The sequence below is a fragment of the Triturus cristatus genome, chromosome 1_1 (assembly GCF_964204655.1).
Source record: "Triturus cristatus chromosome 1_1, aTriCri1.1, whole genome shotgun sequence".
Lineage (NCBI taxonomy): Eukaryota > Metazoa > Chordata > Amphibia > Caudata > Salamandridae > Triturus > Triturus cristatus.
Genome location: NC_140579.1, coordinates 1,236,680,309 through 1,236,704,926, shown reverse-complemented (window position 1 = coordinate 1,236,704,926; position 24,618 = coordinate 1,236,680,309).

The window sequence follows — 24,618 nt, the reverse complement described above, 5'->3', positions numbered from 1 at the left end:
ATTCATAGAATGCAACCATGTTGGACCTATCACTTGGGACACATGGCACAGATTCTGCCTCTGCAGCACAGATATAAGGCTGGCTGGCCCCCAGGGAGCTCACTTGCCTGCACTACATGCTACTGGACCACATCCCTGCTACCACTGCTGCTGTCTCTGTATCCTCTGGCTCCTGCTATGGCACGTACTCTGGAGAGGGCCCCAGCCTTCACTGAGGAGGAGAACCAGGCCCTGCTGGACGGGCTCCTTCCACAGTACAGCAAGCTCTATGGGAAACCAGGGGAGCAGGTGAGTGTGCAGTCCACTGCCTTCCTAATTATGCATGTTGTCTGACTAGCAGTACTAGTAGTGTGTACACCAGTGGCAAGCATTCTCACTGACTACTTTCATCCCCCAAAGTGTGTAGGTACATGTAATGAATAGGTGTCCTGCTGCTAAAGTGCATCAGTGCAAGCTTAAACCCAGGCATTGCTAACATGTCAGACATGCATGGCATTTGTCCTTCACCATGGTTGCACTACCTGTGTAAATCATTTCCCTTTGTGATGATGACATGTCTATCCAAATGTGTGCAGCACAAAAATGGGGCATGTGTGTCAATGTACTTTTCACTTTGTCATCCTCACAGGTTGATGCCCACAAGAAGCAGGAAATATGGCTGACCATCGCCCGGGCTGTTCGTTCGGTGGGGGTCTACAAGCGCCGGATCCGCAACTTCCAGAGAGGTGGCAGGACCTTCGGGGCTGGACCCGGAGGATAGCTAGAGTCCAGCTGAAGCTGTCACCTCCACGCAGGAGGGGCGGACACCGGACCCTGCCTCCCCACATGCTCCGGATACTGGCAGTGGTCTTCCCGGACCTGGATAGGCAGCTGAAGGCCAGACAGCAGCAGGAAGGGGGTAAGTCCATGCCTGATCTGTGTACTATGTCTGACATGCTAATAGCAATCTTTTGGCCTTGTCACACTTCCACATTACGTAGGTCTTGTAGTCCAATACTCAGGTCCCTCAATTGTGTGATGCACCCTCCTCATCTGTTCCACAGGTGTGGACCCTACAGTCTGTTGCTTTTGTCACTAGGGCACTGTGTCCCTGCAGTCAGCTATGCTTGAGCTGCCGGACAGCATCTGTTCCCGTGACTCTGTTGTGGGTCTCATGTGTGGGTCAATTGTTTACACAATCCCTGAGATCTGACATGTAATCTGTGTGTGCCCTTGAGATGTGTTCCAATTGCTGGTCTGACTCTCCACATGTGGCTGGGGTATTCCAAACAAACCCATGCAGCACGGGAATCCAATTTTGGGGCCTCAGGAGTATGTATATCAAGTATGTCACACTTGCTTAGCCACCTGACTACTGCCAAGGGCCAAACACTGTTTCACGTAGACCTGGCCAGTCATGCCCCCTCAAGGGCATTTAGCAACACTCTGTAATCCCACTCCTGTGTATAAAATTGCAGGTTGTGCTTAGTGACATGTGCCCTCAGGTGTCTGTCTCGGTGTCATTAGGGTGTGGCTTGTTGTTACGTACAACTGGGGTGTCCATGATTCAGAGGGTCAGCATGACATCTGAGATGTGACTGTGAGAGACAAGACCTATGTGACATATAGGTGTGTGATCATCTGACAGCGCACAATGGTGTATGCAACTGTGACCTTCATGCAGCTGGGTTACATGCATGGCAGACTGTGATGTGTTAATGTACAGGGATTTGTGTTTGCGGAGACTCATATGTCTGATTTGCATGATGTGGGGTCTTCTGGGTCCTGTTTATGTTGTTTGCATGGGATGGGCAAGTGCGCCGGTCATCTGCAGAGTTAGCTTTACCCCTGAGCTAGGATTGTGAGTCAGTGCATATTGTTGTTGTCTGGATGCCCTGCCCCTGTGACAGGATACGGTGTTGACTGACTTTCAGGGCATCCCAGTGCCATGGCATTTAACTTGCTATGAGTGATCCTACATTGTGTTCAAGTGTGCACCATGCACCCCATTGTGGCATTGCCCATCAGGACATTAGAACATCATAGTGTGTGTTGCTGTAATGCATCACAAGCATGGGAAATGAGTCTCTGCCCATCCCTTCATCCGGACACCTGTACTGAGTCAGTAGCAAGAGATGTGCTGTGTGTATAGTGACATACTCCTACATGTTCACTTGCATGTCCAACTAATGTGTGGGTGGTGCATGTTGGCACATTGGGGTGTTAGCATCCAACATGCAACAGACATATGTGTGAAAGTCAAGGAGGGATATGTGTGCCATGGATGATGTTGAGAATGACAATTGGCTTATTTTAAACAGTGTTGGCACTTTGAGCTGTGTTCAGCTATTGATGACAGGGCTTGCCCTGTGATGTGATGCACTCACTGTGGTGTGTGCAGTCGGTGCAGGTGACTGATGTTGTTCTCTTACTTCCTATTCCTATCCAGATACATCCACGGCCACAGGAGGGGACAGCTCCATGGACCAGGAGGAGCCACAGAGCCTTACAGGGACAGAAGGAGAGGAGTCGGGGGGACCCAGTGGCACGGAGGGCGAGTGGAGCCACACAGAGGAGTCGTCAGCACCACCCCCCCCCCAGCTGAGGGCCACAGCAGCTCTGAGGATGACTCCCTTGTGGAGGTGGGTGTCAGCAGCCACCAAACCCCAGCTAGTGAGGCTGTCCCCGCCACTGCCACCACCACCATCACCACCACCCTCCCATCGGCTCCCATCCCAGAGGTCCCTGTGGGCTCCCGTGTTCGTGCGCATGTCTCCTTTGTGCCAGGCACCGCACCCCCTGCCCCTGTGACCCCTGCTGCCCTGAGTGAGGAGTCAGTGGACTTACTTAGACAGATCCAGGTAGGGCAGACGTCGATGCTGAAGGTCCTCCATGCACACACAAGTCTGTTGACACAACTGGTGTCATTCATGGAGGGCATTTCCTCTGGCATGTCTGCCCTACAGAGGACCAATCAGTCCGTGGCCTCCTCCCTGACGGCATCAGTGTCCCTCCTCCAACAGTCCCGCACCCCTCCTACCCCTGCACCACCCACGATTCCTAGCAGCCTACCTGTCCCAAGCACACAAACACCCAAACCAAGGTCTAGACGTGCACACAAGCAAGCGCAGGGGACTGATACCATACTCACAGGGCCTGGTTTGCAGACACACACACAGTCATCCACAACCACTCCGCAGTCCTCCGAGACCTCTCCCTCCCAGCCCCCTTCCGTTGCATCACCTGCAACCCCATCTCCCCAGAAGCTCTTCCTCTGTGACCTTGGCCTCTTCCCCACCGACCCAGCACATCCTGATTACAAGGGGAAGAGGAAGTCCCCACACACAGAGGGGAGTGCCCCACACCCGGACACCCTCCCCCAGGTGCTGTCAGACTGAGACCCCCACCCGCAAGTCCCCCCGGCGCCGGAAGAGCAAGACTCCCACGCCACCACGCAGCTCCAAGGCAAAGTCTCCGTCCTCCATCCCCCAGGCCACCACTCCAGAGGTTCCCCCGCCACTCTCTGACCCAGGTTCCCCCACCCACAGATACACCATCCCCAAAATGCTAAGGCCATCCCCCCTAGCACTTGCTCCTCCACACCTGGTCCAACGGTTAGTGCCACTGATGTGGGGACCGTGTCCCCCTCTGCCCTGCCGACCTCACCTGCCCCCCATTCCGCTCCCATGGATGTAGGCACTGCAGTGGAGTCCTCAACCATTCCGTCTGACTTGGGTACTGCAGTGGTGACCCAATCCACTCAATCTGACCTGCCCATTGGAGTTGTTTCGGCACCCACCTCATCTGACTTGTGCCCCACAGTTGTGACAGCACCCACCACTTCAGTCAGCTCCACTGCAGTTGCAAGTGTCTCACCTGCATTCATCATCTCTTCACTGCCTCCTTCTGCTGCGCCCTGATCCTGTCCCTGCGGTGCCTGGCCTGCCGCCATGTATGCCCCTCCGAGGGGATGACCCCGGTCCTTAGCAGTGCAGGCAAGCAAGGTGTGACAGTTGTCACTCTACTTCACTCCTTGGCATTTTGACATGGACTGGCCATTGGCCTTTTGTTTGAACAGACGTTTAACTTTTAATATGCTGAATAAAGCTTTTTTCTTTATCCCTGTGAACTAGATTTAGCTGTACATTATGTTGATGATGTTTAACATGCCCTTGCACCTGTGATGCTTGGTTTCCAATGTTGAATACTGATGTGTTGCTGTGAGGTACTCCCTGTGTTCCATGAGAAATGTATCCTATTCTGGTGGGTATCAATGTCATCCTTTGCAGCTACCTGGGTGTGTCATGATCAACTATTTATGGACATCTCTGTGAACATTTCATTTGCATGGTCACATCTCTGGCTTGCACCCATGCACATATGATGTGCTTCCCATTGTCCAATTTGTCACTTCCACAGACTTTGTGCACATCAACATTGGACCTACAGATGTGGGCATCATTGGTATAGGAGCAACTGGGTCCTCTGTGCAACTTGCTAGACATATGTTTTGGGTATGTGCAGATGACTTAGGGGAGACTCACGTACCCAGAGCCTTCATTGTGTGGTAACTGATGGCTGACTGACCAAGTGTTCTGCGGACATGAGTGAGACGTGCGGTGAATATGTTTGGCACAGCTGGGCTTCCACAGGAGTTGGGTCCCCTCAAGTAAGTGTGTTGTCCCGTGACATAGCCTGGGCCCATGGTGTGTGTTGTATGAGCATGTGTGTGTGTCCATATCCCTGTTCATACACAGACAGTGTTCCCTTGATATGTTCCTGTTGTTGATGCTTGCTGAGTGGTACTGGGTTCATCCCACTACTTTTCCAATGGGCTACCAGATGTGTGGGTGCATGACACACTACTGTTAATTGGTGTATCATCATTGGGATTTGTCAGTTCTGAGTGGTGATGATGTTGTCAGACACAGATGGGACACAGTCAGGGTTCCCCAAGGCACATGTTTATTTGCTAAATCATGTAGTTGTCCCTAGGTGGTACCTTTCAGTGATTGAACATTTGTATGTGTGTGTGACTGCTCCCACTTGTCGGGTGCATGGCTGCAATGCTGGCAGGTGTCAGCATGTGTGCCTTGTGGTTCTCCATTGTCCTGGGACAGTGGCAGGGATTCTGAAGGTTACGTGAGCTTTGAGGTCATGCCCATGTACCGCATACTGTGCAGTATGTCTGTCATTCCCCAGGGTTGTAAACTGTCCTTGTGTGATGTGTCTGTACACATTAGTTCCTCCCAACATTCCTGTGTTTGTCATGGGTGCATGTGCAATGTCACCTGTCCATGTGGGCTTCACAGATACTCATTGTTGCAGTTCAGGGTGTGTGTTGTTGAGGGTGGACTGATGTAAATGTTTGCATGGATGGTCCCCTAGCTCCCGTTTGTCCATGGATGAGGGCCATGCTGAGTGATTTGTGTTTGTGTATGTGTGATGTACCTTTGTGGAACACATGTCTGGGTTTCCCAGTTTGTACGACATCTGCCTTTGTCATCACAGTGGAGGTGTCATGCATGCTTGTGTCGCACCAATGTCTGGTCCCTGGGGGTAGTGCTGTTGTGTGTCAGTCTCTTTCTGTGATAGTTGGTGTTCATTCCCGCTTGTGTCACATGTGTCTGTTGTGGTCCCTCTCATCTCCCAATGCCTGATTGTCCACTAAGGGTGTCCCAATGATGGTTTACTTTTGTATGGCACTGTGTCAACATCTGTGTCACTATGGTTCAGCCCCCCTCATGTGTTGTGTAGTTGCCTGGGGATACTGTGACACACAAACACACACACATGCTGTGTCAGATGTGCAGTGTGAGGTTGCCTGTGTTTGTGCATCTGCACCATGGCGCTGGTATTGCTGTTGTGGGCCTTTGTCTGGATGCTGTTTCTGTGATTTTGCCTGCTGTCCCTGTGAGTCATATCACATCATTGTGCACATTCATCCTGGTTGTTAGGTGCAATTGCTGGCATGGAATGTGAGTTTGTGAGCTGACACCTACAGTCTACACATTGTTTTGATTAGTGTGTCTATTTTCGAGATGTGTGCATGCTTGGTGATGGTCACTTCTGCTCTTGTGTCATTGTACACTGTATGCATTGTCAGCCCCCATGTGTGGTGCTTGTCTGCACATGGCCGAGAGTGTGTTATGTTTTCACAGCACTGTTAGCCTCACCACATCTCTGTGGGAATGGGACACAACCACTAGCTTGCCACAGAAGTGTTTAATGTGTTGGGAGCAGGGATCATACATGCTGTTTGTTATTTGCAGCTTTGACCATGATGACACTTACCTTTTGGTCACTGTGATGAGGGGGGTTTAGTCCCCATCACCACAATGCTCAACATCTGCTGCAGTTTGGAAGCCACCACTTAACTTCTGTTCTACACAGTGAGGGGGTGTTCTTTTTACATTGCCACAGTGCTATAGTGATGCTTGCCTTGTGTATGGCACACTCATGTGTTGGTCACACATGTGCTGTTACTTACATTGTATGTTCGAAGTCATAATCACTGTTGTGGGCATTTGTCACATACTACACACTGTTATCTGAAAGAAACACGTTAGTTAGATTCCTCATCTTAGAATATCCCCAGGCGTCAGGCTGGATCCGGAAAAGAATTTCGTCAGCAATACCCTTGCACGTCGCTAGGCGTCGTCTGTGGCGCCACGTCCGTTGTCGGCGTCGTGATCGCCGGGATGACGTCGTCAGAGTACTTAGACACCGCCCTCACGCGCTGACGTCAGTTCTTCTTTTTTCCGCGCCAGTAAGCACCGATCCGGGAAGAGCATACCCTTTTAGTCACTTTTTGACTAAACTTTTTTTAACTCTTTTGGTTCCATTCTCGTCGACCTCGACTCTGGTGCCGATAGGGATGCCTGGCTTCAAAGATTGTGACTCCTGTCACCGACTGATGTCGGTCACGGACCACCACCGCCGGTGCCTCTATTGCCTTGGGGCCGACCACGACGCCGAGTTGTGCCTCGACTGCCGGGCTTTGACTTCGAAAGCTAGGCGGGAGCGGTCCCGCAAGCTGCTTGAGTTCCGGCAGTCGGCTCCGCGCCGTTCAAGGTCCCGGTCGAGGAGGAGGTCCAGGGACCGGTCGCGGAGCCGCAGCCATCACCTCTCGTCGGGGTCCAAGTCTTTGAGATCCGGTAAGTCGAAGCACAGAAAGAAGTCGAAGAGGCGACATCGCTCTTCTGACTCCCCTTGCCGGTCGCGCGACTCGGCTGAGGGTTCGGGTGGCACCACCCGCGCGGGTCCGTCGGAGCCACAGGAGTCCCGTCTGACCCCATACCCTCCTGTCCCTGGGTCTGACGTGACTCCGGCGGAGATCAGAGACTTCCTCGTGGCCATGAGGAGCCTGGCTCCGCCGTCGACGCCTGCCGGCGCGCCTTCGGCCCCGCAGGCTCGACTGGGAGGCCTAGCGAGCCGCCGGCTACGGCCGCGGCGCCGTTGTCGACTCCGGTCCCGACGCTGCAGGTCCCCAAGCGATCCAGGCCTGGATCCCAGACGGCGCCGGTCGACCTCACGACTCCTCCGGTGCCTCCCCCGGCGCCGCCTTCGGATGACGCCGTTCCCCGGTTTAGTCGCGGTCCGTGCCCGGCGTCAGAGCGGCGCAACCCGGTGCCACACCCGACGCCGATGGGTGGCAATTTCATCTTCCGCCCGGCTCCGATCATTCCACCTGTATACCAGGAATCGGATGACGGTGACGACTGGGAGGGGTCTGAGGACCTTCTGGCCTGGCAGGGCCAGTTATCTCAGGACTGGGCAGACGAACTGGGGGATGCCAGTGGTCTTGACACCTCCCCTGACACTGGCTTCATCTCTCCTCCGACCGTGGCTTCGGAGGAAGGTGCTACATTTTCTGTGGTGCTGCGCAAGGCGACCGAAGCCCTTGGGCTTGAGCTGCCTGCTGTGGCCGTGAGGACTAATCTCCTCACTGAAGTGCTCCAACCGTCAGCAAGCTCCTCTAGAACCTCTGCTGCAGTTTGAAGAAGCACTGATTGACGTTCTGAAGGGCACCTGGTCCAAGCCCTCCACAGTTCCTCCTGTGGACCGGATGGTGTCCCAGGACGCCACCGCTCTGCACCGGGCGACCCCACTTTTCTGTCTATGCACCCCACGCCCGAGAGCCTGGTTATCCAGGCCTCTACCTCCCAGACCTCCTTCCCGTCCACTCCCCCGGATCGGGAATCCAAAAGGTTAGAACAGTTTGGGAAGAACCTGTTCTCCTCTCTTAGTTTGGGGTTTCGGTCTATCAACACCACGTGCCTTTTGAACCGTTACTCCCACTCTCTGTGCGATACCTTGGAGGATGTTCTGCCCCAGTGTCCGGAGGAGGCCCGGACACGGCTCGCCCAGGCTCTTGCAGAGGGACACAACAGACTCGCTGGGCAGGGCAATGTCGACCACGGTGGCGCTTCGTCGCCACGCCTGGCTGCGGTCCACGAGTTTTTCCGGGGATGTCCAGAGCACCCTCATGGACATGCCCTTCGATGGCAGTCGCCTTTTTGGCGACAAAGCGAATAGTGCGCTGGAGCGCTTTAAGGACTCCAGGGCTACGGCCAAGTCCTTGGGCCTCTCGGCCCCGCGCCCACAACCTTCCGCTTTTCGCCCCTTTCGTGGCCAAGGAAGGGGCGTTCCCTCACCTCTGCCTAGCCACCGGCCGCAGAACCAACCTCCACGCGGTCGCGGACGTGGATTCCGCCGAGGCGGTACAGGGGAACAATGTGCCGGTCCGTCCACATCTACCCTAGCAGCATCCGCCTCAAAGCCCTCCTAGTCCGAGCTTTCAGGCCCATTCCACGCCAGTGGGTGGCAGAGTTCGCCATCACCTGCTCCACTGGCATACCATCACATCGGACAGGTGGGTGCTGCAAATCGTCTGAAGGGGCTACTCCCCCACCTTCGAGGCGACCCCTCCAGCCATTCCACCTCAATGCCACCAAATTTCGGGGGATCACTTGCAACTTCTGCAGAAGGAAGTTACGGCCCTCTTGGCCAAGCGGGCCATCGAGCGCGTTCCTGGTCCAGAAGTAGGTCATGGTTTTTATTCCCACTACTTTCTGGTTCCCAAGAAGGGCAAAGGGGGCCTGCGCCCTATCTTGGACCTCAGGAGCATCAACGCCTTCCTCCGGAAGGAGAAGTTCAAGATGCTCACCTTAGCTCAGGTTCTGGCTGCCCTAGACCCTGGAGACTGGATAGTAGCGTTGGACTTGCAGGACGCTTATTTCCACATCCCCGTCCTGCCGGCCCACCGGCGTTACCTGCGGTTCACGGTGGGCCAAGAGCATTTTCAGTTTACCGTGCTCCCCTTCGGCCTCACCAGTGCCCCTCTGGTGTTCACGAAAGTGATGGCGGTGGTTGCAGCTCATCTGCGCAGATTGGGGGTTCCAGTCTTCCCCTCTCTCGACGACTGGGTGTTGAAGGCGGGCTCACCCCAGGCAGTCGTCCCCCACCTCCAGACTATGGCCAACCTCTTGCATTTGCTGGGGTTCTCCATCAATGTGCCGAAGTCGCATCTGAGTCCCTCCCAGAAGCTCCTCTTCATCGGAGCAGTTCTGGACTTGGTGCAGTTCCGGGCCTATCCTCCGGAGCAGCGGGTCCGGGATATTCAGGCTCTGATTCCCATCTTTCGGCCTCTATCCCGGGTTTCGGTCAGGTTGGTCCTGCGGCTTCTGGGTCTGATGACCTCCTGCATCCTGTTGGTGCATCACGCCAGATGGCGGATGCGGGCTCTGCAGTGGGACCTGAAAGTTCAGTGGGACCAGCATCGGGGTAACCTGTCCGACCATGTCTTGATTTCAGAGGGCACTGCAAGACAGCTGCAGTGGTGGCTCACGGATTGGGTCAGTGGCAGATCCCTCTCCCTACCCCAACTGGAGCATGTAGTAGCGACGGATGCGTCCCTCCTGGGATGGGGGGGCCACATGGGAGAGGTGGAGATCAGAGGCCTCTGGTCTCCGGCCGAGTCTCGGCTCCATATCAACCTTCTGGAGCGGAGGGCGATCCGGCTTGCACTGAAGGCATTCCTTCCCTCTGTCCGGGGAAGTGTAGTGCAGGTGTTCACGGACAACACCACCGCCATGTGGTATTGCAACAAACAGGGCGGGTTGGGGTCGTGGATCCTTTGTCAGGAGGCTCTGCGCCTCTGCACATGGCTGGAACATCAGGGCATCACCCTGGTGGTTCAACATCTGGCGGGCTCTCTGAACGCCAGAGCAGACGAACTCAGCCGCCGGTGCATGATGGATCACGAATGGCGTCTAAACTCGGACGTGGCGCAAGGCCTCTTTCGGCTGTGGGGAGAGCCTTGGTTAGATCTATTCGCCACCGAAGAGATCGCGCAATGTCAGCAGTTCTGCGCGTTGGAGTTTCCAAGGCGGCACTCGCTCTGAGACGCTTTTCGGCGCGAGTGGAGTTGCGGTCTGTTGTACGCCTTTCCGCCTATACCACTTCTGCCCACAGTGCTTAAGAAGATCAGGCGCGACCGGGACCAAATCATCTTGGTGGCTCCGGATTGGGCACGAAGATACTGGTATCCCGAGCTACTCAGTCTGTCTATCGATCCCCCGATACGACTGCCTCTTCAGGAGGACCTTCTGTCGCAGCAGCAGGGGACGGTCCTCCACCCGAACCTGTCTAGCCTCCACCTCCATGCGTGGAGATTGAGCGGCGGCAGTTGATGCCATTTGACTTGCCTCCTGAAGTCTGTAATGTTATTCTGGCAGCCAGGCGTCACTCCACAAAATCAGTATACTCCTGTAGGTGGAACAAATTTGTGGCATGGTGCACAGCAAAGGCTGTGGATCCCCTATCCGCCCCTCTTTCTGAGGTTCTCCTCTTTCTTCTCCCTTAAAGGATATCTTTCAGCTATTTCAGCTTTCTTACGGCTTCCTGATCAGCCTTCTCTTTTCAAATCCCCTGTTGTTTCTCGATTCTTTAATGGCATTACTCACATGTTTCCTCCTGTCCCTTTCGTAATGCCTCAGTGGGATTTGAATCTGGTATTGACGTTTCTGATGTGTGTTCCCTTTGAGCCACTTCATAATTGTCCCCTTCATCTGTTAACGCTTAAAACTGCTTTCCTGGTTGCCATCACCTCTGCTAGAAGGGTGAGTGAGCTCCAGGCTCTCTCTTCTAAACCTCCTTTCCTTTCTGTCCATCCGGACAAAGTTGTTCTTAGGACTCGTCCTTCCTTTCTCCCTAAGGTGATGACTGCCTTTCGCATCGGGCAGTCTGTTACGCGGCCCACCTTCTTTCCGCCTCCGCATCCCTCGAAAGAGGAAGAGAGGCTCCACTGTCTGGACCCCAAACGGGGGTTGTCCTTCTATCTGGACCGCACCAAACAGTTCCGGGTGGACGACCAACTCTTTGTTGGGTACGTGGACGCTAAGAAGGGGCAGGCAGTGCACAAGCAAACCATTTCTCGGTGGGTCATTTTGTGTATTAAGGCCTGTTACTCCTTAGCTAAAAAGGAACCTCCTGTAGGGCTGAGGGCCCATTCCACTCAGGCTACAGCGGCGGCCACTGCCCTGGGCCGGGGAGTCCCCTTGCAGGACATTTGTCAGGCAGCAACGTAGGCACCATTGCACACGTTTGCCAAACACTATTGCCTGGACAGCCAAGTCTGGAGAGACGGCTTCTTTGGCCGTTCTGTTCTCCAGGACTTTCTGGTGTGATCTTGGTTCGCAGGCCCACCACCGGGGTTGGTATTGCTGGGGTATCTATTCTAAGGTGAGGAATCTAACTAACGTGTTTCTTTCAGATGAACAAGTTACTTACCTTCGGTAACGATATATCTGTAAGAAACATTAGTTTGTTAGATTCCTCACCGACCCACCCATCCTCCCCGTTCTGCGAACCGATATCTAGGGTTGAGGTCATCCCTTTCAGGGCCCTTGAATTTTTTGGCACCAGTGTCGGTCTCTTGCATGGCTCTGCGTTCCTGGCGTGGAAAGCTATGTACAAGAACTGACGTCAGCGCGCGAGGGCGGCGTCTAAGTACTCTGACGACGTCATCCCGGCGGTCACGACGCCGGACGCAGAGCCGCAGACGACGCCTAGCGACGCGCAAGGGTATTGCTGATGAAAAATCTTTCCGGATCCAGCCTGATGCCTGGGGATATTCTAAGATGAGGAATCTAACTAACTAATGTTTCTTACAGATATATCGTTACCGAAGGTAAGTAACTTGTTAGGGGGGATGTATTTTGCTGACATACCTGATGTTGGAGTATGCTGGATGTGTGGTGCATCACCCATCCTATGGCTGGGGGTGGCAGGTGTGATGGGCAACATATGCCCTATGGGTGGGGGTGGCAGTAGTGATGGGCAACATAGTCCCTATGAGTGGGGGTGGCAGTAGTGATGGGCAACAGGTCCCCTATGGCTGGGGGTGGCAGTAGTGATGGGCAATATGAGCCCTGTGGCTGGGGGTTGCAGTAGTGATGGGCAACATGAGCCCTATGGCTGGGGGTGGCAGTAGTGATGGGCAACAGGTCCCCTATGAGTGGGGATGGCAGTAGTGATGGGCAACAGGTCCCCTATGGGTGGGGGTGGCAGGGGGAATGGGCAACATTAGCCCTATGGCTGGGGGTGGCAGTAGTAATGGGCAACAGGTCCCCTATGGCTGGGGGTTGCAGTAGTGATGGGCAACATGAGCCCTATGACTAGGGGTGGCAGTAGTGATGGGCAACAGGTCCCCTATGGGGGGGGGTGTTAGTGGTGCTGGCCATGCAACCCCTATGGTGGGCTGTTGTTAGTGGCCAGGATGTGGATCCCCTGTGTGTGTGCCATTTTGCGGTTACGTGTCGTTTGTTTATGTGGTAGGTGTCTGACTTACCGCCTGCGCCGTCGGCGTCGGTTCCTGAGGCGGTCATAGATGTAGAGTACTGGTATGACCTGCGCGATGGGATTCATGATGTGTTCGTGTCGTACACGCTGCTTGTTGCTCCGTCTAGTACCCACTGCAAGCTGGTCCGTCTCGTAGCCGTGAATTGAGTTGTGGCGCGAATCGTAGCTGATATGCTTGTTTTCCAGATGCTGTGACGTCCCGTACGTGGCGACCCGTCCGGCGCGTAGGATGTACGCATCGTTCTTGTCATGCCGGAAACTGCTATGGATACAGAAACTCGTATGTTTGCAGTGTTAAAAACAACAGGCTATATTGGCAATCTTTATTGAAGAACTTTAAAACACAATCTCAAGGAGGAGAACACTGTCGACGTCGAAAGGGACTTCGGTGTTGAGACTGTTGAGACATCATACAACTTCCCTGACCAAGAAAGCGGAGTGACTTTCACAGATGAAAGTTCCCAGACTTCCTTCAGAGTCTGATTCAGAGTACTCTGGCGTATTCACCACCCAGGCCCACCTCTCCAGTGACCATTCTGGATTCGCCAACACTGCCACGAGTTGTAAAATTATCCTCTCCACCTCCACAGCACTCTCCTCCCACTTCTCTCTCCTCCTCCTCTCCTCCTCCTCTTCCTCAAACAGCTCAAGCAACGATTCCAGTAGTACCTCCATTGCCAGTTTCGTGAGTCTATACCAACACAGTCTACTGAGCCAGTGAAACATACACAAAGGCAACCTAGATCTCCCTCCCGTCACATCAGACCTAGATCATGATCGAGAATCAACCGTGGTCATCGTTCAAGGTCTCACAGGCGCTCACACTCAAGACGGAGAAGATACTCTACTTCCAGATCAAGATTCTCCCAGTCTCGTCATACATCATCTTCAGGATTGTACTTGCCTAGCTTAATGGATTCTCATCCACTGACAGTTTCTCCAGTAGATTAAATTAAAATCTTCCAGGAAGTACCTATCAGGGGATTAGGGGAGCTAACAAATTGAATATTGAAGGTCCGCAACTAGACCATTACTTCCTTTGGTTCCAGGCCTCTTAGAACGATTTATGGAACTTTTTCTGACTCTGGCTGCTTCATCATGCCTGCAAAAGAAATACAGCCCTCCAGATCAAATCGTATTTTCTTTGCTCAGATCCCATGCCAGATTCTGTCATTGATTCAACATCGTGCCAACTTCATCCATGGCCCCATCTTCTACAGTGCCTCCTGATAAGGAGAGCAAGCAAGTTGATTCAGTGGGCATAAAGTCTGCAGAACCTATGTAGTTTCCATGAAAGCTGCTAACGCAACTGCCCTCCTAGGACGCTATTGTAGGTCTCTTTGAGACTCCCTTTAACAGTCCATAGAAGATTTACCTAGAGACAGGTGTCAGGATTTTCAGTAGATTAATAATGAAGGAATTATGGTATCAAACAAAGTTGTCAGTGCTGCAACTGATTCCTCCTCTGTAGCAGGGCATAGTTATTGTCATGGACTTGCACTCCTTTGTTCATCTTGGCTGAGACTCACAGATTTGAAACCGGAAGCCCAACACCAGATTCTCAACTTGCCTTTTTCAGGTAGCACTTTATTTGGCTCTCATGCTGACGATGAGATGTCTAGGATAAAGTCTTAGCTTGATACCTCTCAAAGCTGTCGAACTGGAAAAAATAAGAGAATATAGGAGACATTCTCATGGGCCTTATGACCGCTGCTATTTCCACCAGAGGGTTCATTCCCCTAATTGGTTCACAGAATAGCAGCAACAACAATCATCTCAGTCATATAGACATCAACAACAGCACCGTCCGTCAAGAGAGAAAGGAGGACAGCAATCCTCTGCCCAAGCCACTAAAACAACAGGTGTTAAACAATGAGGCATCTCTTCCCTCTCAACCATTGCCTACTCAGGAGAAGAATAGCATTCATCCTGTAAGAGTAGCAAAGGATAACCACTGACAAATGGGTTTTGAATATTGTAGAGCATGGATATTGTCTCATAAATAAGTGTCCATCACCATCTATTCCACCAAAGAAATGTTCCCTTTACCAACGGGATCAACTGCTAGAAGAAGTATCCATCTTCTTGCAGAAACATGCAGTGGAGAAGGCCCCCTCTCACCTGAAAGGTATGGGAATATATTCCCATTATTTGCTGGTGAAGAAGAAAGGACCCAAACACTAATGCAGACCCGTTTTGGACCTCAAGAAAGTGAACAAATGGGTTTGCAAAGAAAAATTCATGATGTTGGCTCTTTATCAGATCTACCTTCAACTCCATCAAGGGGACTGGCTATGGTCAATAGACCTGCAAGATGCCTATTTTCACATCCCAATAGCCAAAAAACATTGAAAATTCCTGAGGTTCATTGTAGTAAAAGACCACTATTAATACAAGGTCCTTCCCTTCAGCCTCATGTCTGCACCGTGAACTTTCTCCAAATGTATGGCAATTGTATCAGTCCACCTCAGAAAAAATTAGAATCTTTGTCTATCTATATCTGGATGATTGGCTCATCAATTCATCTTCATGTCAGCAAGCAAGCCAACATTATCACCTAACCGTCATGATTCTCAAACGACTAGGTCTGCATGTGAATCACGACAAATCCATCTCGACACCTGTTCAATTCCTGCATTACCTGAGTGCAGTTCTAGACACAATACACACAAAAGTATTTCCTTCGGAAGAGAGATGATTATCTATCCTTCAGAAATGTCACAATGGGTAGAAAACATCCCATCCAACAGTGAGACAAGTCTCTTCCCTCCCAGGTTCAATGGTGTCATGCATGCTTCTGTCCCGCATGCATGTCTCTTCATGCAGCCTCTCCAACAATGTCTGGAAGATCAATGGGCTCAGATCTCAGGAAGATGGGAAGACAGAGTGTTTTCCAATCACTCATGTGAAGTAATCATTCAAATGGTGGTACTGCTCAGAGAATCTCCTCAAAGGGATGAATTTCCTCCAAGACATTCCGGACCAAACCATAGTGACAGATGCTTCCTTGACAGGTTAGGGTGCTCATATGGACCATGTGCAGATTCAAGGCCTGAGGTCTCTGAAGGAACTATCTTACTACTTCAACCTTCTGGAAGTGAGGGCAGTATATCTAGCCCTGAAGGCCTTCCTTCTGTGGTTCAGAACAGACTCTCTCCTTGTTCAAATGGACGGTACAACAACCATGCATTATCTGAAGTAGGGAGGTATGAGATCCAGACCTCTGTCCCTGGAAGCTCAAACAATCTGTAAGTGGCTCATCTCCAGGAATCTGAGGATGACAGTGGTCTATCTTCCAGGATCCCAGAATGCTCAGGCAGACATTCTCAACAGTCATTCAAGAAAATATTGAACGGGATCTAAATGACACTGTAATTCACAAAATCTTAACCGTTTGAGGTTTTCCCCAGCTGGACACTCTGGGTAATGCCCTATTGGTCGACTGGTCAGGCAAATTTCTTTATGCCTTTCCTCCCATTTCCTACTGCTGACAGTGATTGTCAAGTTCTCACACACGAAAGCCAGAATGATTCTCATTGTTCCGGAATAGCCTCGACAGTGGTGGTACACGGATCTCCTTCACCTCTCAGAGTGTGCACACAGTAAGCTGCTATGCAGACCAGATCTTCTTCAGAAATTCAGAGGTCAGATTGAACATCCCAACCATCCCTCTCTGAACTTGTCTGCATGGCCCCTGAACTCATACAATATGGCCACCTAAATTCATGAATGCATGGATATGCAAAGAGAAGCCAAGAGACCCTCTACTATGATTTTGTGTTCCTTGTAAGATATTATGCATCTGGTATTCTCAGAACAATGTCCATCCTCTTGTCAGGAAGAGGCTGTTCTTCCATATTGTCTCCATCTCACTAAAATGAAACTGCACTTCTCAATTAGAGTGCATCTTGCAGCAATGAATGCTTATAGAAAATGTCCTTCACCAACATCCTTTGTAAGAATGCCTGTTGTCAAAGATTTTCTGGAAGGCATTACGAAGATATAACCTCCCCTCAGGAGACTTTCTCCTCCATGGGAGTTAAACATCGTCCTCTCCCATCTTATGGGTCCTCCGTTTGAACCCATTTATAAAGCCTCTTTACAACACCTCTATTGTAAGGCTTCCTTCTTGGTAGTCATTACTTTAGCTCACACAGTTATCGAGATACAGGCTCTCTGTTCACATGAACCTTACACAGTATTCCATAGCAACAGGGTAGTGATGAGGACCTATCCTAAATTCCTCCCTAAGGTAGTCTCAGATTTCCATGTCAATCAGACTATTACTTTACCTGCATTCTTTCAGAACCCCTCTGCTCCTGCAGAGAGATCTCTCCACACTCTCCATTTTAGGAGGGTTGTATTCTGTTTAAGTAGGACAATATCTTTAAGAAAAACAAAACAACTCTTTGTCAACTATGATCCTCTGTGGACAGGATATGCTGTTGCTCGGATATGGCTTTAACTTAAAGAAATGAAAAGACAGAGGCGTTTGGCAAAACAGGAACATGTTGGTTTAATTAAACGCAGCGGCGGGGAGAGTCTTGACAGAATTCATCCGATGAAAGTCTCTCAGTGTACAAAGTTTGGCTGACATTCTGTACATCTCGTGAGGTAAAAGAAAGTAATATTTGAAATCCTGAAAAGCATTTCAGTCATAAATTTAACAAATTTGGGCATCTGATCGGGACACAAACAACTCTTGACCTCGGGTAGAGCTAGTGTGGGCCAGTGTGTATGTGTCCAGATATCTGTCATGAGGAGCACGTGATCACTACGTGTGGTGTGCATGTCATGTTCTGATTGGCTGAGTGTTCCTATCTACATGTGGAATCTAGCTTTGTGGTATTTTTAGGGAAAGTGAGCCTTTGGCCAAGCGTGTATTATTAGGGACAATTTCCTCAGACCTGTTTGTGGTGCAGCTATCTATCTGTGGAATCCATCAGGATTTTCCTTGGGTGCAGGTTTGTCTTTGGGCTAAGTGAGACCCCCTTGTGACCTGTCATTCATATACGTGGGACGCAGAATCTGCCTGACCACGTATCTCTAACTCAGGGTTAATGGGGAGGTCACCTTGGGTAAATCCGATAGCAATGATACGAGTTCATTGGAACTCCTCAAAATATTATAGCAGTCACTGATATAATTTTTATCGACATTCTCAACATTCTGCATACAGTTTCCATAGCATACATCAACATTGTCTTTACTGATATTGACACAGTTATGCTTGCCGAGGTAATACTGTATATCTACATTGTTTCTACTGGTAACAACATTGTCATTCGTGCATGGATTATATCATACATTGACAGCGTTACTGCCAGTAACAACACTGTTGTATGGGCATAGATTATGGCATACATTGACATTGCATTTATGTGTATTGACATTGTTATGCAGGCACAGGTCATAGCATACGTTGATATCGTATTTACCGTATTTACCCACTCCAACAGTGCCACTTCCAAACAATGGTGTACATTAGGATGTAGGGCGGTGTGACCACCGCGGCGCTGGCGGTGCGGAAAAATGCCTTTTTCCGCCCACCAGCAGCAGACATCACGCCCACCATATTAGTATGGTCAAACATAGGCCAATTCCCGACCGCCGCGGTGCGAAGCGCACCGCCATCAAAGTGCGCCCGCCACCGCAGCGGTGGGAGCCAATGGAGACCCTCCGCTGTGCGGAATGACGTCCGCCTCACTTCACAAATTAGGATGACTCAAGCAAGCAGACGCACCGCAGCAGAGACACCGGCCAACCAGAGACGGCGGAAGCTCGACAGCGGAGCGCGAAACCAGAGTCCCGGTCACGACCGCCATGGACCCAGCTCTACATGTCTTTCCGGTGCTGTACCTTCTACATCACCAGGAACTCATGGACTGCCGCGGACGCCGCCGCAGGTACGCAACAACACAACACACAACACACGGCCTGACTCAGGGTCCAAATCCACATCATATACCCTAGGGGGGACAGGGACACATCAACAAGGGCACCCACACATCACCCACCTGCCACAAAGTCACCCCGCTGGATCCTGGACACACAGCTACCGCCACCATGCAGCAATGTACCGGTGACGTCACCGCAGCAGCGAACACAAGCAAATACATGCGCACAATGCAGAAGGCAGGGCCAGTTCCAGGCATGGGCAGGGCACAAAGACCACAGTGATACACCCACTCCCACCACACACTAGCACACCCCATGAAGGCACATGCCATGTGCCCCTCCTGTGCACCCCATGCACAACAACAAACCAGGGCAATACACGCCCTGCACCACACAATAAACAATCATGGAGACACACAATGCAGGAGTGGCTGCACAGGAACACACAACACACAGCACAGTAGCACAGTGCCAGAGAAACACACACAACACCACACTCAGAAGGGGGAAGAGGTGTGGCGCCGCGGCCAGGGTGACTGACTCCAGAATCTAGGGATCACGGTTCGATCCCCGGCGCCGGCGGCAGATTAGCCCACCACCATGTGACTCTGGGCAATAGCTTGCTTAATCATCCCGACGGCCCCCAGCGCCTAGAGACCCTTACGGGTGACTGTTCGCGCTTTACAAATGTGGATTATTATTACTCAGGGAAATATCAATGAGGACAAGCAACAAATGAACTCACACAAGGAATCAACATCCAAATGGACACACAGCCTGCAGTCACACATACATATCACAGACTGACAAACACACATACACACCCCACATGCCAACAGCAATGGAGCACAACCAGTAGGGAAACCAAAGTGGGCTGCACACAAATGGAAGGCCATGGAGACACACACCAAGCATGTGTACATCACATCAACACAAGGAACAGAGCACAACACCCTCACACCATCAAAGCACACATGGCTGGCACAGTCAGTGAACTCAAACCACAGACAGCTCAGTGCAACAACACAGGGAGACAGCAAGTCAAACCACGTATAGCCACAAGGATGAATGGATGAAAGGAAGGCCCAGGAACAGCTACACATCCATACAACTACTTCACAGGAGTACACCAGCAGCACTACACACAGGGCCCATCTACACACCTCAGGACTGACAAACACAAGTAAGAATCTACACACATACCCCCCTCACACCAGCAGCACACAACACCAGTGCCAAACACACTGAAGGCTGGCAATACTTGCCAGTCAATACACACACAAACAACCACACACCCTGGGCTCAGCCACAAATATCACAAACACACACACACACACACGCACGCACACACACACACACACACACACACACACACACACACACACACACACAGGGATGCCACCACAAATGTGGAAACAAATACAACAGACAAACACATAACCCAACAGAAACACACACAGAGCCACAACATCAACAACAGACATGCCCTGTGCAGCTAAACCGGGGAAAGGCAATGGGAGCACAGACACAACAGGAGTGCACAACCTCATCACTCAGGAACAATGCACAGACAACATACCACAACACACACAAGAAGTGCACCATCACAGAACAACACAGCCACAGTAAACAAACAACAGATGCACAGGTAGAACAATCACATAGCAAACACAGCAGGACACCAGGGGATGCACACCAAGCAATCACAAGGCAACATAAAAACACAGCACTGCATGCACAACAAGCTGTGTGCACACCAAGCATACCAGACACACACAGACATCAGTGACAGAACAGCAACCCACACAACACCATACAGCACAGCACAAAGACAATAGCACACCCAGGAAGGGAAGCAATAACACAAACACCACACCTACATACAACACAACACCCAATAGATGCACAAGTCTGGGACACAAAGGTGGAAACAACTTGACCACAGGACTGGGCAGCACACACAGTTGAACTGTATAGGAGCAACCATGACTGACAAACAGCACCAGAACATCACACACGATCCATTGGGGAAATGCCCTGAGTGACACATTGACCCTGGACAAAGAACTGCACCACAAAGCACAGTGGCACAAATGAAGTCATGGGGAGGCACACACCAAAGTGAAGTGTACTGCATATCAGTAGGGGACATGGCAGGAGTGTACCATACACAAAGAGAGGGAGTGCAGACCCACAATGGGTAGGCAGCTGAAGCACAGATAGGGGAGGACATGACAACACACACAACATAAATCACTTAAGGGTCAATTGTGCACTGCGTGGTTGCATGCAAGATCCTAGTCTGTGCCGTGCTCCTGGGTATCACTCCCTGCTTAGGAGTGTTGAAGTATCAAAATATGTAGCAACCCCACCCACGTGGGGTGTCTCCCTGGGCACTGGTCTGTGGCTGAATTAGCTTTTCACTTGGTTGTAAGTAAATGTGTTACTCAATCGTTTGCTGAATGTTCAAGATTGTTTTTATTTTCACAATCATATCTTAGTTATTCAGAAAAGAACTTCATTTCCCAAAATGCAATATTGATGTTTGCTTCAAAGCATCGTCTTATTCAGCGTTCCAATGCATTTCGGCGTATCGCCTTCATCAGGGAACATCTAAAATAAAGATTTATCTGTGTATAATACAAGAACGTTTTTCATGACTCACTCTTCTAATCGCATTCTGTTGTGATTTAAAAGAAACATTATGGTGTTTTATCGTGGTGTTGTTGTCTATTAGTTGGTGAATATAACTGGACTGTGAAGGAATGTGCCATTACTCGAAGTGCGTTAGTTTTTCTCTACGCGATGTGACTCTAATGTGATAGATGTGGACGGCGTGTTGGTGATCATTAATAAAGGTATTAAATTCTAGTAGATGTTAACGTTACCGTCGTGCTCAGATTTTTAATAAGAGTCTATGGTGCCCGATTGTACGGTTGCTAGCATTATCGGGAACTTACCGGTGCTGTGAGCTGGCGTGCTTGTTCGCCCGGAAATCTGTCGTCTGTGTGGTGATGATTCTGAGCTCCCCATTGTGTGGACTTTAACGTGAATGGCGTGCTTGCGTGTGTTGACTAAACATAGAAAGAGGACTAAGTTTGTCGAAACCCGTTGTGTGAATGAATAAAGCGAATCGAAGGAATTCAACAGAAAAAATTAAACGAAAAATATCACTATTAAAGGGAAAGGAAAACTTTGGTGTGTGTGATGTCAGCCTTGGCGTGTGATTGTCACGTCTGTGTTATGGTGCGGTTATGCATTAATGATGCGATTATACATTGTAAATTTACAACATGCATTGTGATCAAGATAATTCAACGGCGTTACGCTGGCAGTCCGATATGGTACCCAAAAAGAGTCTAATGGGTAGATATACAAAGTTGTAGTCAATTACTACGATTTGATTCAAATGTCCATATACTGTGCGTGGTTTAGAGATAACAAGAAAATTCCACCCTGTCATTCATCCCATGAGGCTGTAGTGTACTCAAATGGTATATCCAAACGTTTTCTCTTTGCAGCAATGAAATGTGGTTGTCTTTCCCTTCTTGTTTTTCCACTACCTCTAAGACACAAGCATTTAGTTGACTGTTGTGATGCTGAGCCTCTATAAAATGGTGGGCTACCATTGATTTCGTTTGTTTGGTCCTGATGTTGCTTTTGTGTTCATTCATCCAAACTTTTAGTTTTCGCTCTGTTTGACCAACATAGGCTTTCCCGCACGGGCATTTCAGTAAATATATTATGTTGGATGTGTCGCATGTGGCCGTTACTTGGAGTTTGATTTTATGGCCTTTCATGGGATGCGTGATGTAGGTGCCCTTGATAATGTTGTGACAATTGCTGCAGTTCAAACACGGGATAGTGCCTTTTATGAGTAGCCTGAAATTTCTTCGTTGTAGGGTGTTTAATTAGTTCACCTATGTTCTTGCCACGGGTGTAGGCAAACATTGGTTCCTGGATGAAAATGTTTTTGAAATCCTGTTCCAATTGTAATAGCGTCCAATGTTTCCTGACGGATCTCTTGAGGTGTTGACTCATGGTAGAGTATTTACTTACGCATGTTATTCTTTCTGTCTTGGTTTTGGATTGCGACAAAAGTAGTTGTTGTCTGGTTATGTTTTTGGCTCGGTCTTTGGCTTGTGTCAGTATATGTTCTGGGTATCCTCTCGTTCTGAATCTTTGTAACATTTCTTCTTGTTGTTCTGTGTGTTTTGTGGAGTCTGAGACAATCCCTTTTGACCCTCAATAATTGAGAATATGGTAGATGTTGTTTGAGCGGTTGAGGATGGAAGCTATCATATGTCAAGGTGTTGTTTCTGTCCGTAGTTTTTCTATAGAGGTTTGTTTCAAAGCCTCTCAGGGTTTTAGTGACTTTTACGTCCAGGAAATTGATGGTGTGTTCATTTATCTCATACGTGAATTGTATTCTATCATCTATGAGGTTAAGTGAGATGATTTGATCCTCTAGTTCTTTTTGTGCACCTTTCCATATCAAGAAAATGTCATCAATGAATCTCAAGTATAACAATGTTTGATCCTTCCAAGGTTGAATGTTTAAGATATGTTCTTCCTCAAAGGTGTTCATAAAAATATTGGCATACGTGGGCGCGGCACAGTTGCCCATCGAAGTGCCAGTCTTCTGTAAATACCATGTTTTTTGCCACTTGAAATAAGAGTGTAAATGGGTGAACTGCAGAAGTTCCATCAAAAACACCTTCATGCCTTCTTCGTATTCGGTGTTCAGTAGAGCCTTTTCAACGGACTCTATTCCTGCTTGATGTGGAATCGATGTATATAGAGATTTTACATCTATGGTGCAGAATAATGTGGACTCCTCTTCTGTGATGTTTATTTGGTTGAGTTTGTTGAGAAAATCGGTGGTATCCTTGAGGAATGATTTCATTTTTAGGACACAAGGTTGTAGGTAGCTGTCCAAAAATTTACCCACTGGTTCGTGTATGCTTCCTCGTGTCGAGACTATAGGACGACAGGGTGGTTGAATGGGATCTTTGTGAATTTTTGGTACCATATAAAACTTAGGACTCCTGGGATGATTTTGGGTTAAGTATTTCTTCACTTTTTCATTGATGATGCCTCCATCTGTTGCTCTTTGTATTATGTGTGCTAAAATCGCTTTGAATTCCTCTGTAGGATTTGTTGTCAACTCCATGTAGGTGTTCTCATCCTTTAAATGTGATTCTACCTGTTCCAGGTAGTAGGTGGTGTTAAGGATCACAAGGGCTCCCCCTTTGTCCGCCTTTTGACATGTAATCTTGGTGTTGTTGGATATTGATTTTAAAATCGCAAATTCTTTAGTGCTAAGATTTCAATGTTGCGCTTTTTTCTGGAAGTTGATTTTAGCTAAATCCTGCTTGACCAGTTGTTCAAATAGATCAATGGTTTTGTGGCTCATGGGGGCTACATATGTGCTGGTTGGTCTCAATCCTCTCAATGGGTCTTCTGTTTCTGTGACCTGTTCCGTGATGATGTTCTCAAAAAAATGTCGTAGGTGTATTTTCCTCATGAATTTGTAGAAGCTAATGTGAAATTCCAAAAGATTTGACTGTGTTGTGGGTACAAAAGATGTACCCTTTTGTAATGTTTTGAGTTCGAAATCGTTGAAGTGATAATCAGATATATTTATCACCAGGTTCTCTATTGAGTCCCCTTCTTGTTCTTGTCCCTTTTGGCTGCTGTGACATTCCTTGTTTGGGGTATGTCTTTCCCCTTTGTTTTGTCTTTTTCTTTTTCCCCGCCTGGGTCGTCCTGTTCTTCGCGGCCTGGTTCTAAAAAAGGCGTTACGCGGGAGGTTGAGGCTGGCGTTTCTGGTATAATTGGAGGTGTCTGCTTACGTCTTTGTGTTGCTGTAGTTTC